Raw genomic sequence first — 12,146 nt, forward strand, 5'->3', positions numbered from 1 at the left:
ACACACCTCACACTCACACACACACACACCACACACCACACACACACACACACACACACCTGACACACCACACACACACAGGGAATAAACTCCTGTCATGTTTATTTAAATGGAAGACCAACCAAATGAAGGTTGGTTTGTACCACAATAATTAACCAATGATATCAGGCCTCTCTGGGCCGTGATTACAGACAGGGCAGCCTAGTGGTTAGAGCGTTGGACTAGTAACCGACAGACACCTGTGTCTTTTGACACCACCTAAATGACATACCGCAGTGTTTGTGATTATACCCTGATGAAGACAGCTTGGAGCTCTAGACATTATACCCTGATGAAGACAGCTTGGAGCTCCTACACTTATACCCTGATGAAGACAGCTTGGAGCTCCTAGACCTGAGTATACCCTGATGAAGACAGCTTGGACTCCTAGAGGGTGATTATACCCTGATGAAGACAGCTTGGAGCTCCTAGAGGGTGATTATACCCTGATGAAGACAGCTTGGAAGCTCCTAGAAGGTGGTTATACCCTGATGAAGACAGCTTGGAGCTCCTGGGGTGATTATACCCTGATGAAGACAGCTTGGAGCTCCTAGAGCGTGATTATAACCCAGATGAAGACAGCTTGGAGCTCCTAGAGGGTGATTATACCCTGATGAAGACAGCTTGGAGCTCCTAGAGGGTGATTATACCCTGATGAAGACAGCTTGGAGCTCCTAGAGGGTGATTATACCCTGATGAAGACAGCTTGGAGCTCCTAGAGGGTGATTATACCCTGATGAAGACAGCTTGGAGCTCCTAGAGGGTGATTATACCCTGATGAAGACAGCTTGGAGCTCCTAGAGGGTGATTATACCCTGATGAAGACAGCTTGGAGCTCCTAGAGGGTGATTATACCCTGATGAAGACAGCTTGGAGCTCCTAGAGGGTGATTATACCCTGATGAAGACAGCTTGGAGCTCCTAGAGGGTGATTATACCCTGATGAAGACAGCTTGGAGCTCCTGGAGGGTGATTATACCCTGATGAAGACAGCTTGGAGCTCCTAGAGGGTGATTATACCCTGATGAAGACAGCTTTGGCTGTCGAAACACACAAGCACAGCACAGCCAGATAGCCTGGTTCCTCTCTAGGTTTCTTCCTAGGTTTTGGCCTTTCTAGGGAGTTTTTCCTAGCCACCGTGAATCTACACCTGCATTGCTTGCTGTTTGGGGTTTTAGGCTGGGTTTCTGTACAGCACTTTGAGATATCAGCTGATGTAAGAAGGGTTATATAAATAAATTTGATTTGAAAACAGCTTGGCTGTTGAAACGTTGGCCATTAATTTTTTTGCATCTGCGCTCCTAGAGTGTGCGGCTCTCTTTAATGTTCAAGTTTTCTACGTTTTCATAGTGTGTTATTATCTGAGCCATAGTGTGTTATTATCTGAGCCATAGTGTGTTATTATCTGAGCCATAGTGTGTTATTATCTGAGCCATACCAAGTGTGTTATTATCTGAGCCATAGTGTGTTATTATCTGAGCCATAGTGTGTAATTATCTGAGCCATACCAAGTGTGTTATTATCTGAGCCATACCAAGTGTGTTATTATCTGAGCCATACCAAGTGTGTTATTATCTGAGCCATAGTGTGTTATTATCTGAGCCATACCAAGTGTGTTATTATCTGAGCCATACCAAGTGTGTTATTATCTGAGCCATAGTGTGTTATTATCTGAGCCAAGTGTGTTATTATCTGAGCCATACCAAGTGTGTTTTTAAAAAGGGGTTGTCTCTCCCGTCAGGTGGACAATGCCTATTGGCTGTGGACCTTCCAGGGCGTCTCCTCCAGAAGAACAACAAGGATCGTTTCTGTCAGCTACTCTGGAGACCTCGGCCTGCTACTCTGCTCACACAGGACTCCATCAAGGTGTGTGTGTGTGTGTGTGTGTGTGTGTGTGTGTGTGTGTGTGTGTGTGTGTGTGTGTGTGTGTGTGTGTGTGTGTGTGTGTGTGTGTGTGTGTGTGTGTGTGTGTGTGTGTGTGTGTGTGTGTGTGTGTGTGTGTGTGTGTGTGTGTGTGTGTCCAGTATTTATAGTATTTCATTTTATTTACTCTGTCATCAAGGTTGTTTTAAACCAATAGAATCCAAAAACTCGTTCAGTGTCTGGACAAGTAGTGACTTCTGTCTGAACTTCTGTGTGTCGAAAGAGTTTTGTTGTAATGTGTCTGACTGCGTATATATAACAGCAGCTAAGCTGGGACCCTGACAGTCTTGTTGCTACTATAACATGGGCTTAGCCGGGACCCTTGGTGTTGACAGTCTTGTTGCTACTATAACATCAGCTAAGCTGGGACCCTGACAGTCTTGTTGCTACTATAACAGCAGCTAAGCTGGGACCCTGACAGTCTTGTTGCTACTATAACAGACAGTCTTCTTGTTGCTACTATAACATGGGCTTAGCCGGGACCCTTGGTGGTCTTGTTGCTACTATAACATCAGCCAAACTGGGACCCTGACAGTCTTGTTGCTACTATAACATCAGCTAAGCTGGGACCCTGACAGTCTTGTTGCTACTATAACATCAGCTAAGCTGGGACCCTGACAGTCTTGTTGCTACTATAACATGGGCTTAGCCGGGACCCTTGGTGTTGACAGTCTTGTTGCTACTATAACATCAGCTAAGCTGGGACCCTGACAGTCTTGTTGCTACTATAACAGCAGCTAAGCTGGGACCCTGACAGTCTTGTTGCTACTATAACAGCAGCTAAGCTGGGACCCTGACAGTCTTGTTGCTACTATAAAATCAGCTAAGCTGGGACCCTGACAGTCTTGTTGCTACTATAAAATCAGCTAAGCTGGGACCCTGACAGTCTTGTTGCTACTATAACATCAGCTAAGCTGGGACCCTGACAGTCTTGTTGCTACTATAAAATCAGCTAAGCTGGGACCCTGACAGTCTTGTTGCTACTATAAAATCAGCTAAGCTGGGACCCTTGATGGTCTTGGTGCTACTATAATATGGGCTTAGCCGACCCTTGGTGTTGACAGTCTTGTTGCTACTATAACATGGGCTTAGCCGGGACCCTTGATGGTCTTGGTGCTACTATAACATGGGCTTAGCCGGGACCCTGACAGTCTTGTTGCTACTATAACATGGGCTTAGCCGGGACCCTTGGTGTTGACAGTCTTGTTGCTACTATAACATCAGCTTAGACGGGACCCTGACAGTCTTGTTGCTACTATAACATGGGCTTAGCCGGGACCCTTGGCGGTCTTGTTGCTACTATAACATGGGCTTAGCCGACCCTGACAGTCTTGTTGCTACTATAACATGGGCTTAGCCGGGACCCTTGGTGGTCTTGTTGCTACTATAACATGGGCTTAGCCGGGACCCTTGGTGGTCTTGTTGCTACTATAAAATGGGCTTAGCTGGGACCCTTGATGGTCTTGTTGCTACTATAACATGGGCTTAGCCGGGACCCTTGGTGGTCTTGTTGCTACTATAACATGGGCTTAGCCGGGACCCTTGGTGGTCTTGTTGCTACTATAACATTGGCTTAGCTGGGACCCTTAATGGTCTTGTTGCTACTATAACATGGGCTTAGCCGGGAACCTTAGTCTTGTTGCTACTATAACATGGGCTTAGCCGGGACCCTTGGCGGTCTTGTTGCTACTATAACATGGGCTTAGCTGGGACCCTTAATGGTCTTGTTGCTACTATAACATGGGCTTAGCCGGGACCCTTGATGGTCTTGTTGCTACTATAACATGGGCTTAGCTTGGATTTTGGCCCTTGTTGCTACTGATAAGAATGGACTTAGCTGGGACCCTAAGATCTTGTTGCTACTATAAAATGGGCTTAGCTGGGACCCTGAGGGAGCTTGTTGACTATAACATGGGCATGATGGGACCCTGACAGTCTTGTTGCTACTATAACATGGGCTTAGGCTGGGACCCTTGGTGGTCTTGCTACTATAACAGAAGACCGCTTAGCTGCAGCCCGAGGAGGTTGCTACTATAACATGGGCTTAGCTGGGACCCTGACAGTCTTGTTGCTACTATAACATGGGCTTAGCTGGGACCCCCCGCAGTCTTAGGAGGTTGCTACTATAACATGGGCAGCTGGGACCCTGACAGTCTTGTTGCTACTATAACATGGGCTTAGCTCCGGGACCCTGACGTAGTCTTAATTGCTACTATAACATTAGATAACCCCGCAGCTCCGAGGAGGTACGCTAGATAACCCAGGAGGTACCCCCCCTGACAGTCTTAGGATTGCTACTATAACATGGGCTTAGCCGGGACCCTGGTCTTAATTGCTACTATAACATGGGCTTAGCCCCGCAGACTCTGAGGTCTTGTTGCTACGTGATAACCCCCCGCAGCTTCTGATTTTGACCCGTGTTCCCCCCGGTGCTCTGAGGAGGACCTGAAGAACCCCTCTAAGCTCTTTGAGCAGAAGGATCGTCTGAGCCCCCGAAGGCTCTGAGGGAGCTGGTGGACACCCCCCCGCAGCTCCGAGGAGCATGACGGAGGACTACCGCGCAGCTACCGGGAGGAGGTACGTGATAACCCCCCCCCCCCGCAGCTCCGAGGAGGTACGTAGATAACCCCCCCTGCAGCTCTGAGGAGGTACGTAGATAACCCCCCCGCAGCTCTGAGGAGGTACGTAGATAACCCCCCCCCCCCCCGCAGCTCTGAGGAGGTACGTAGATACCCCCCGCAGCTCTGAGGAGGTACATGGATTAAACCCCCCCAGCTCTGAGGAGGTACATGGATAAACCCCCCGCAGCTCCGAGGGGGTACGTAGATAACCCCCCCCCTGGCTTGGGGACCAGGCTTACTAAGCTTGACCCCTGACCTCTCTCTGTCTCTAGGAGTGGACACTGACGAGCTGGACAGTAACACAGATGACTGGGAGGAGGAGACCATTGAGTTTTTTATCAACGAAGAAATCATTCCCCTCGGAGAGTAGTCCCCTACGCAGGTAACACCCACACACACGCTACCTACACACACACACGCTACCTACACACACACACACTACACACTACCCAACACACACACACACACGCTACCTACACACACACACTACCTACCTACACACACCTACACACACTACCTACACACACACACACACACGCTACCTACACACACACACCTACACACACACACACACACACACACACGCTACCTACACACACACACACGCTACCTACACACACACACACGCTACCTACACACACACACACACGCTACCTACACACACACACACCCTACCTACACACACACACACGCTACCTACACACACACACGCTACCTACACACACACACACGCTACCTACACACACACACACGCTACCTACACACACACACGCTACCTACACACACACACACACACTACCTACCTACACACACACACGCTACCTACACACACACACACGCTACCCAAACACACACACACACGCTACCTACACACACACACACACGCTACCTACACACACACACACACGCTACCTACACACACACACACACGCTACCTACACACACACACACACGCTACCTACACACACACACACACGCTACCTACACACACACACACGCTACCTACACACACACACACGCTACCTACACACACACACGCTACCTACACACACACACGCTACCTACACACACACACGCTACCTACACACACACACGCTACCTACACACACACACGCTACCTACACACACACACACGCACTACCCAAACACACACACACGCACTACCCAAACACACACACGCACTACCCAAACACACACACGCACTACCCAAACACACGCACTACCCAAACACACACACGCACTACCCACACACACACACTCACTACACACACACACACACTCACTACACACACTCACTACACACTCACTACACACACACTACACACTCACTACACACACACTACACACTCACTACACACTCACTGTAGCTACAGTTGGTACACACTCACTACTACACACACTCACTCCACCCATACACACACACTACTGCACACACACTGTACTACGCTTTGGATAAAACACTGCAAATACCATAAACACACATATTATTATTATTATTATATTACGCATTATTATTAAACACATATACTACACACAAACACACTCTACACACTCACTACACACACACTCACTACACACTCAATACACACACACTACTACACACACACACACTAACTGGCTGTGGTTTTGACGGTCTCTCACCCCCCCCCCTCTTTCTCTCCAGGTCCATTTTTGCGTGGGGACTAGAGGGGAGGGGGGGCGTTGCCTTGTCGACTGGAGGAGGGAAAACTACGCTGAGAATCTTGGGAGTCGCCAGAGTTCCACCATTCTCTCTTTGTGACATCATCAAAGCGTGCCTTGTGGTGTAGCGACTACAGCAAGCTAACAACTGAGGGAGGGGAGAGGAAACCAACTTTTAAACTCTTCATTTTTTTATTCATCACCTTGGTCTTTTTCTGACACTTTTTTGAAATAGAACAATACTGTCGTTTTTTTTTTTTCTTCTCATAATCTATCCTCGCTCACTCACTTTCTATCCTTATCTTGACTACACACACCCCCCTTGCAGTCTTTAACCGTCGTTACCGTGGCAACGGTCACACCTTACCATAACGAGGAGACGGAGACCACCACCACCGGGAGGGATGAGGACTGGGTGTGTGACGTGGCAGTGTGTGTGTGAGGCTAGAGAGGGTGTTCTCCTGATGACCAAACGTTCAAGGCTGTGTTGCAGTAGTAGTAGTAGTAGTAGTGTGTTGAAGTGGCGTTATCCTCCTCCGTTTAGACTACCTGACGTTGTTGTTGTTGTTGTTATCATACTAGACCACAACTATCACATGATCTTCCACGGCAATAAAGATAAACGTCATACAAATCATCCACTCTTGTCTGTGGTTTTTACATGTTGCTTAATAAGGTTGTTTTTATATATTTATTCATGTACTGAAAGTGTTTTATATATTTATTCATGTGTTGAAAGTGTTTCATATTTTCTCTATTTAGCCAGACGTTCATTAACTGGTGTCCTGTCTTCACGGTAAATTGTTTGTGTTCCTCATCAATATTCACACAATACCCCATAATGACATCACAATACCCCATAATGACATCACAATACCCCATAATGACAACGAAAAAATAGATTTAGAAAGCGTCACCTCTTTCATATGGGCTCCCTGTACGTTGAGAACGCTTTGCTCTGCGCCTGCGCACTCACTTTCCATTGTCTGTTAATTGATTTGAGTGGTCGTTCGAGCGTCACGAGGTATTTGGTTCTCTCCGTTCTCTTTTTCTGTAGCCCGTTGCGTTTTCTTATTGCGGCACGCCCTCGCAATGTCCTATCATCTCACTTTTCATGTTTGAATTTACAGTCAGACGCTCTGTGTTGGCCTTAGCAACGATAACAGTTTATTGGCTGCTTCCCCTTCTTTGAAACCAGCGCATTTCTATGAATGGTTTATCAGGGCGCAACAGGTTTCTCATTGAGTTGCATGTTTGTCCACCGACAACGCGTATCAGTATGGATTTTCTGTTTAGCGGCATCAGTTATTTCATTAGCAGCAAAGAAATGTTCCATTATTTCACAGTACTCCTCCCATTCCTGATTTGTAGGATCAACTGGTGGTAGCGAACCTATTGTTGCCAAAGCCATCTTTTCCGATTCTCTCCCCGCACACATTTACATTTAAGTCATTTAGCAGACGCTCTTATCCAGAGCGACTTACAGTCAATAATTTGAACTACCCGTATCCAGGGAATCCTCCAGAATCTTCCACCGCATCCAACGTCGCCAAACTCTCCGTCGACTGCGTGGCAAACCAATCCAACGCTGTCCTCCATAGTTATCCTCATCCACAAATATGTAGTATTTTAGGATGCTCCTTAAAAGCAAACCCCGTATTGAGTCAATACTGCCATCTATTGGTAAACATAATACTTCACATAAATATACCGGGTTACTACAGTACCCATTTCCAAAACATCGCTTTAGAGAATTTGGCAGTACATCCAACCAGTCTCACAACCGGCAGACCACTTGTAACCACGCCAGCCCAGGACCTCCACATCCGGCTATTTCATCTGTGGGATCGTCTTGAGACCAGCCACCAGGACAGCTGATGAAACTGAGGGTTTCTGCACAAACTGTCACACCAGGGGTCTTGACCTGACTGCAGTTCAGCATTGTAACTGATTTCAGTGGGTGAATGCTCCCCTTCGATGGTCACTGCCTGTAGGGCTCTTCACTATTAATCCTGGTTTCTACTGTATCGGGTAGATGGCAGACAGCATCGTGTGTTCGAGCAGTTTGCTGATGTGAACAGAGTGCCCCATGGTGGCGGTGGGGTTAAGGTATAGGCAGGCATAAGCTACGGACAACAAACGCAATTGGATTTTATTGCCAATTTCAATGCACAGAGATCCTGAGGTCCATTGTCGTGCCATTCACCCGCCTCCATCACCTCATGTTTAAGCATGATAATGCACGGCCCCATGTCGCAGCCCAGTCAAAACTGTTCGCTTCTCTGGCCCCCCAATGGTGGAACAAACTCCCTCACGACGCCAGGACAGCGGAGTCAATCACCACCCTCCGGAGACACCTGAAACCCCACCTCTTTAAGGAATACCTAGGATAGGATAAATAATCCTTCTCACCCCCCCCCCCCCTTAAAAGATTTAGTTGCACTATTGTAAAGTGGCTGTTCCACTGGATGTCATAAGGTGAATGCACCAATTTGTAAGTCGCTCTGGATAAGAGCGTCTGCTAAATGACTTAAATGTATGTAAATGTAATGTAATGCAACGATCTGGACACGATTCCTGGAAGCTGAACATGTCCCAGTTATTCCATGGCCTGCAAACTCATCAGACATGTCACACATTGAGCATGTTTGGGATGCTCTGGATCGACATATACGACAGCGTGTTCCATTTCCCACCAATATCCAGAAACTTCGCACAGCCAATGAAGAGGAGTGGAACAACATTCCACAATCAACAGCCTGATCAACTCTATGGAAGAAGGGATCAACAGCCTGATCAACTCTATGGAAGAAGGGATCAACAGCCTGATCAACTCTATGGAAGAAGGGATCAACAGCCTGATCAACTCTATGGAAGAAGGGATCAACAGCCTGATCAACTCTATGGAAGAAGGGATCAACAGCCTGATCAACTCTATGGAAGAAGGGATCAACAGCCTGATCAACTCTATGGAAGAAGGGGTCAACAGCCTGATCAACTCTATGGAAGAAGGGGTCAACAGCCTGATCAACTCTATGGAAGAAGGGGTCAACAGCCTGATCAACTCTATGGAAGAAGGGGTCAACAGCCTGATCAACTCTATGGAAGAAGGGAAACAGCCTGATCAACTCTATGGAAGAAGGGGTCAACAGCCTGATCAACTATGGAAGAAGGGGTCAACAGCCTGATCAACTCTATGGAAGAAGGGGTCAACAGCCTGATCAACTCTATGGAAGAAGGGGTCAACAGCCTGATCAACTCTATGGAAGAAGGGGTCAACAGCCTGATCAACTCTATGGAAGAAGGGGTCAACAGTCTGATCAACTCTATGGAAGAAGGGGTCAACAGTCTGATCAACTCTATGGAAGAAGGGGTCAACAGCCTGATCAACTCTATGGAAGAAGGGGTTTACTGTTTAGTGTCACAATGCATGAAGCACATGGTGATCACACCAGATAACGACTGGTTTTCTGATCCACGCCCGACTTTGTTTTTTTTTAACGTTTACTGTGTTACCATATCAATCTAACCTGGATTTACGTTGACTATATCAATCTATCCTGGATTTATTTTTTATTTCACCTTTATTTAACCAGGTAGGCAAGTTGAGAACAAGTTCTCATTTACAATTGCGACCTGGCCAAGATAAAGCAAAGCAGTTCGACAGATACAACGACACAGAGTGACACATGGAGTAAAACAAACATACAGTCAATAATACAGTATAAACAAGTATATAGACGATGTGAGCAAATGAGGTGAGATAAGGGAGGTAAAGGCAAAAAAGTCCATGGTGGCAAAGTAAATACAATATAGCAAGTAAAACACTGGAATGGTAGTTTTGCAATGGAAGAATGTGCAAAGTAGACATAAAAATAATGGGGTGCAAAGGAGCAAAATAAATTAATTAATTAAATACAGTTGGGAAAGAGGTAGTTGTTTGGGCTAAATTATAGGTGGGCTATGTACAGGTGCAGTAATCTGTAAGATGCTCTGACAGTTGGTGCTTAAAGCTAGTGAGGGAGATAAGTGTTTCCAGTTTCAGAGATTTTTGCAGTTCGTTCCAGTCACTGGCAGCAGAGAACTGGAAGGAGAGGCGGCCAAAGAAAGAATTGGTTTTGGGGGTGACCAGAGAGATATACCTGCTGGAGCGTGTGCTACAGGTGGGAGATGCTATGGTGACCAGCGAGCTGAGATAAGGGGGGACTTTACCTAGCAGGGTCTTATAGATGACATGGAGCCAGTGGGTTTGGCGACGAGTATGAAGCGAGGGCCAGCCAACGAGAGCGTACAGGTCGCAATGGTGGGTAGTATATGGGGCTTTGGTGACAACGGATTGCACTGTGATAGACTGCATCCAATTTGTTGAGTAGGGTATTGGAGGCTATTTTGTAAATGACATCGCCAAAGTCGAGGATTGGTAGGATGGTCAGTTTTACAAGGGTATGTTTGGCAGCATGAGTGAAGGATGCTTTGTTGCGAAATAGGAAGCCAATTCTAGATTTAACTTTGATTATGTTGACTATATCAATCTAACCTGGATTTATGTTGACTATGTTACTATATCAATCTAACCTGGATTTATGTTGACTATGTTACTATATCAATCTAACCTGGATTTATTTTACTATGTTACTATATCAATCTAACCTGGATTTATGTTTACTATGTTACTATATCAATCTATCCCGGATTTCCGTTTACTATGTTACTATATCAATCTATCCTGGATTTACGTTTACTATGTTACATCTAGTCTATGAGACCAGTCTGACAGTAACCATCCTGGATTTACGTTTACTATGTTACATCTAGTCTATGAGACCAGTCTGACAGTAACCATCACCCAGTACTTCTAATAAAACATAAACAATCTGTTTTTATAACTGCACATTTACAATACTTTGTGTAAAACTAACAGTGAAATAAGATGCACACTCATCCTCTGGCTTCAGAACAGAAGTCCAAACTCTCGCCGTATGGAAGCTCAATGTACGGAAGCTCAATGCATGGAAGCTCAACGTATGGAAGCTCAATGCACGGAAGCTCAACGTATGGAAGCTCAATGCATGGAAGCTCAATGTATGGAAGCTCAATGTATGGAAGCTCAATGCATGGAAGCTCAATGTACGGAAGCTCAATGCATGGAAGCTCAATGTACGGAAGCTCAATGTACGGAAGCTCAACGTATGGAAGCTCAATGCATGGAAGCTCAATGTATGGAAGCTCAATGTATGGAAGCTCAATGCATGGAAGCTCAATGTACGGAAGCTCAGTGCATGGAAGCTCAATGTACGGAAGCTCAATGTACGGAAGCTCAATGCACGGAAGCTCAATGTACGGAAGCTCAATGTATGGAAGCTCAATGCATGGAAGCTCAATGTATGGAAGCTCAATGTATGGAAGCTCAATGCATGGAAGCTCAATGTACGGAAGCTCAATGCATGGAAGCTCAATGTATGGAAGCTCAATGTATAGAAGCTCAATGCATGGAAACTCAATGTACGGAAGCTCAATGCATGGAAGCTCAATGTACGGAAGCTCAATGCACGGAAGCTCAATGTATGGAAGCTCAATGTATGGAAGCTCAATGCATGGAAACTCAATGTACGGAAGCTCAATGCATGGAAGCTCAATGTACGGAAGCTCAATGCACGGAAGCTCAATGTACGGAAGCTCAACGTATGGAAGCTCAATGCACAGAAGCTCAATGTACGGAAGCTCAATGTATGGAAGCTCAATGTACGGAAGCTCAATGTATGGAAGCTGTGTGGTAAGAAACGGAAGAAAAAAAACATCCCTCAATCAAAACCATGTAGCAGAAAACTTTCGACGCACCCTCTCCTTTCCACACGCTCGACACACCCATTCGCCCACACTCCGG

General features: G+C 46.3%; 1 pseudogene across 1 annotated transcript in view; it reads left to right on the forward strand.

Moving 5' to 3' along the window:
• LOC124003140 overlaps nucleotides 1-6,899 on the forward strand; it is a 24,457-nt pseudogene extending 17,558 nt beyond the window's left edge. Inside the window, exons 13-17 of the transcript XR_006833189.1 lie at nucleotides 1,780-1,904; nucleotides 4,404-4,459; nucleotides 4,493-4,575; nucleotides 4,855-4,964; nucleotides 6,246-6,899. The product of XR_006833189.1 is annotated as a eukaryotic translation initiation factor 3 subunit B-like (transcript). The remainder of the gene's footprint in view (nucleotides 1-1,779; nucleotides 1,905-4,403; nucleotides 4,460-4,492; nucleotides 4,576-4,854; nucleotides 4,965-6,245) is intronic.
• Nucleotides 6,900-12,146: the final 5,247 nt, after the last annotated feature.

The sequence above is a fragment of the Oncorhynchus gorbuscha genome, linkage group LG18, assembly GCF_021184085.1.
Source record: "Oncorhynchus gorbuscha isolate QuinsamMale2020 ecotype Even-year linkage group LG18, OgorEven_v1.0, whole genome shotgun sequence".
Taxonomy (NCBI): domain Eukaryota; kingdom Metazoa; phylum Chordata; class Actinopteri; order Salmoniformes; family Salmonidae; genus Oncorhynchus; species Oncorhynchus gorbuscha.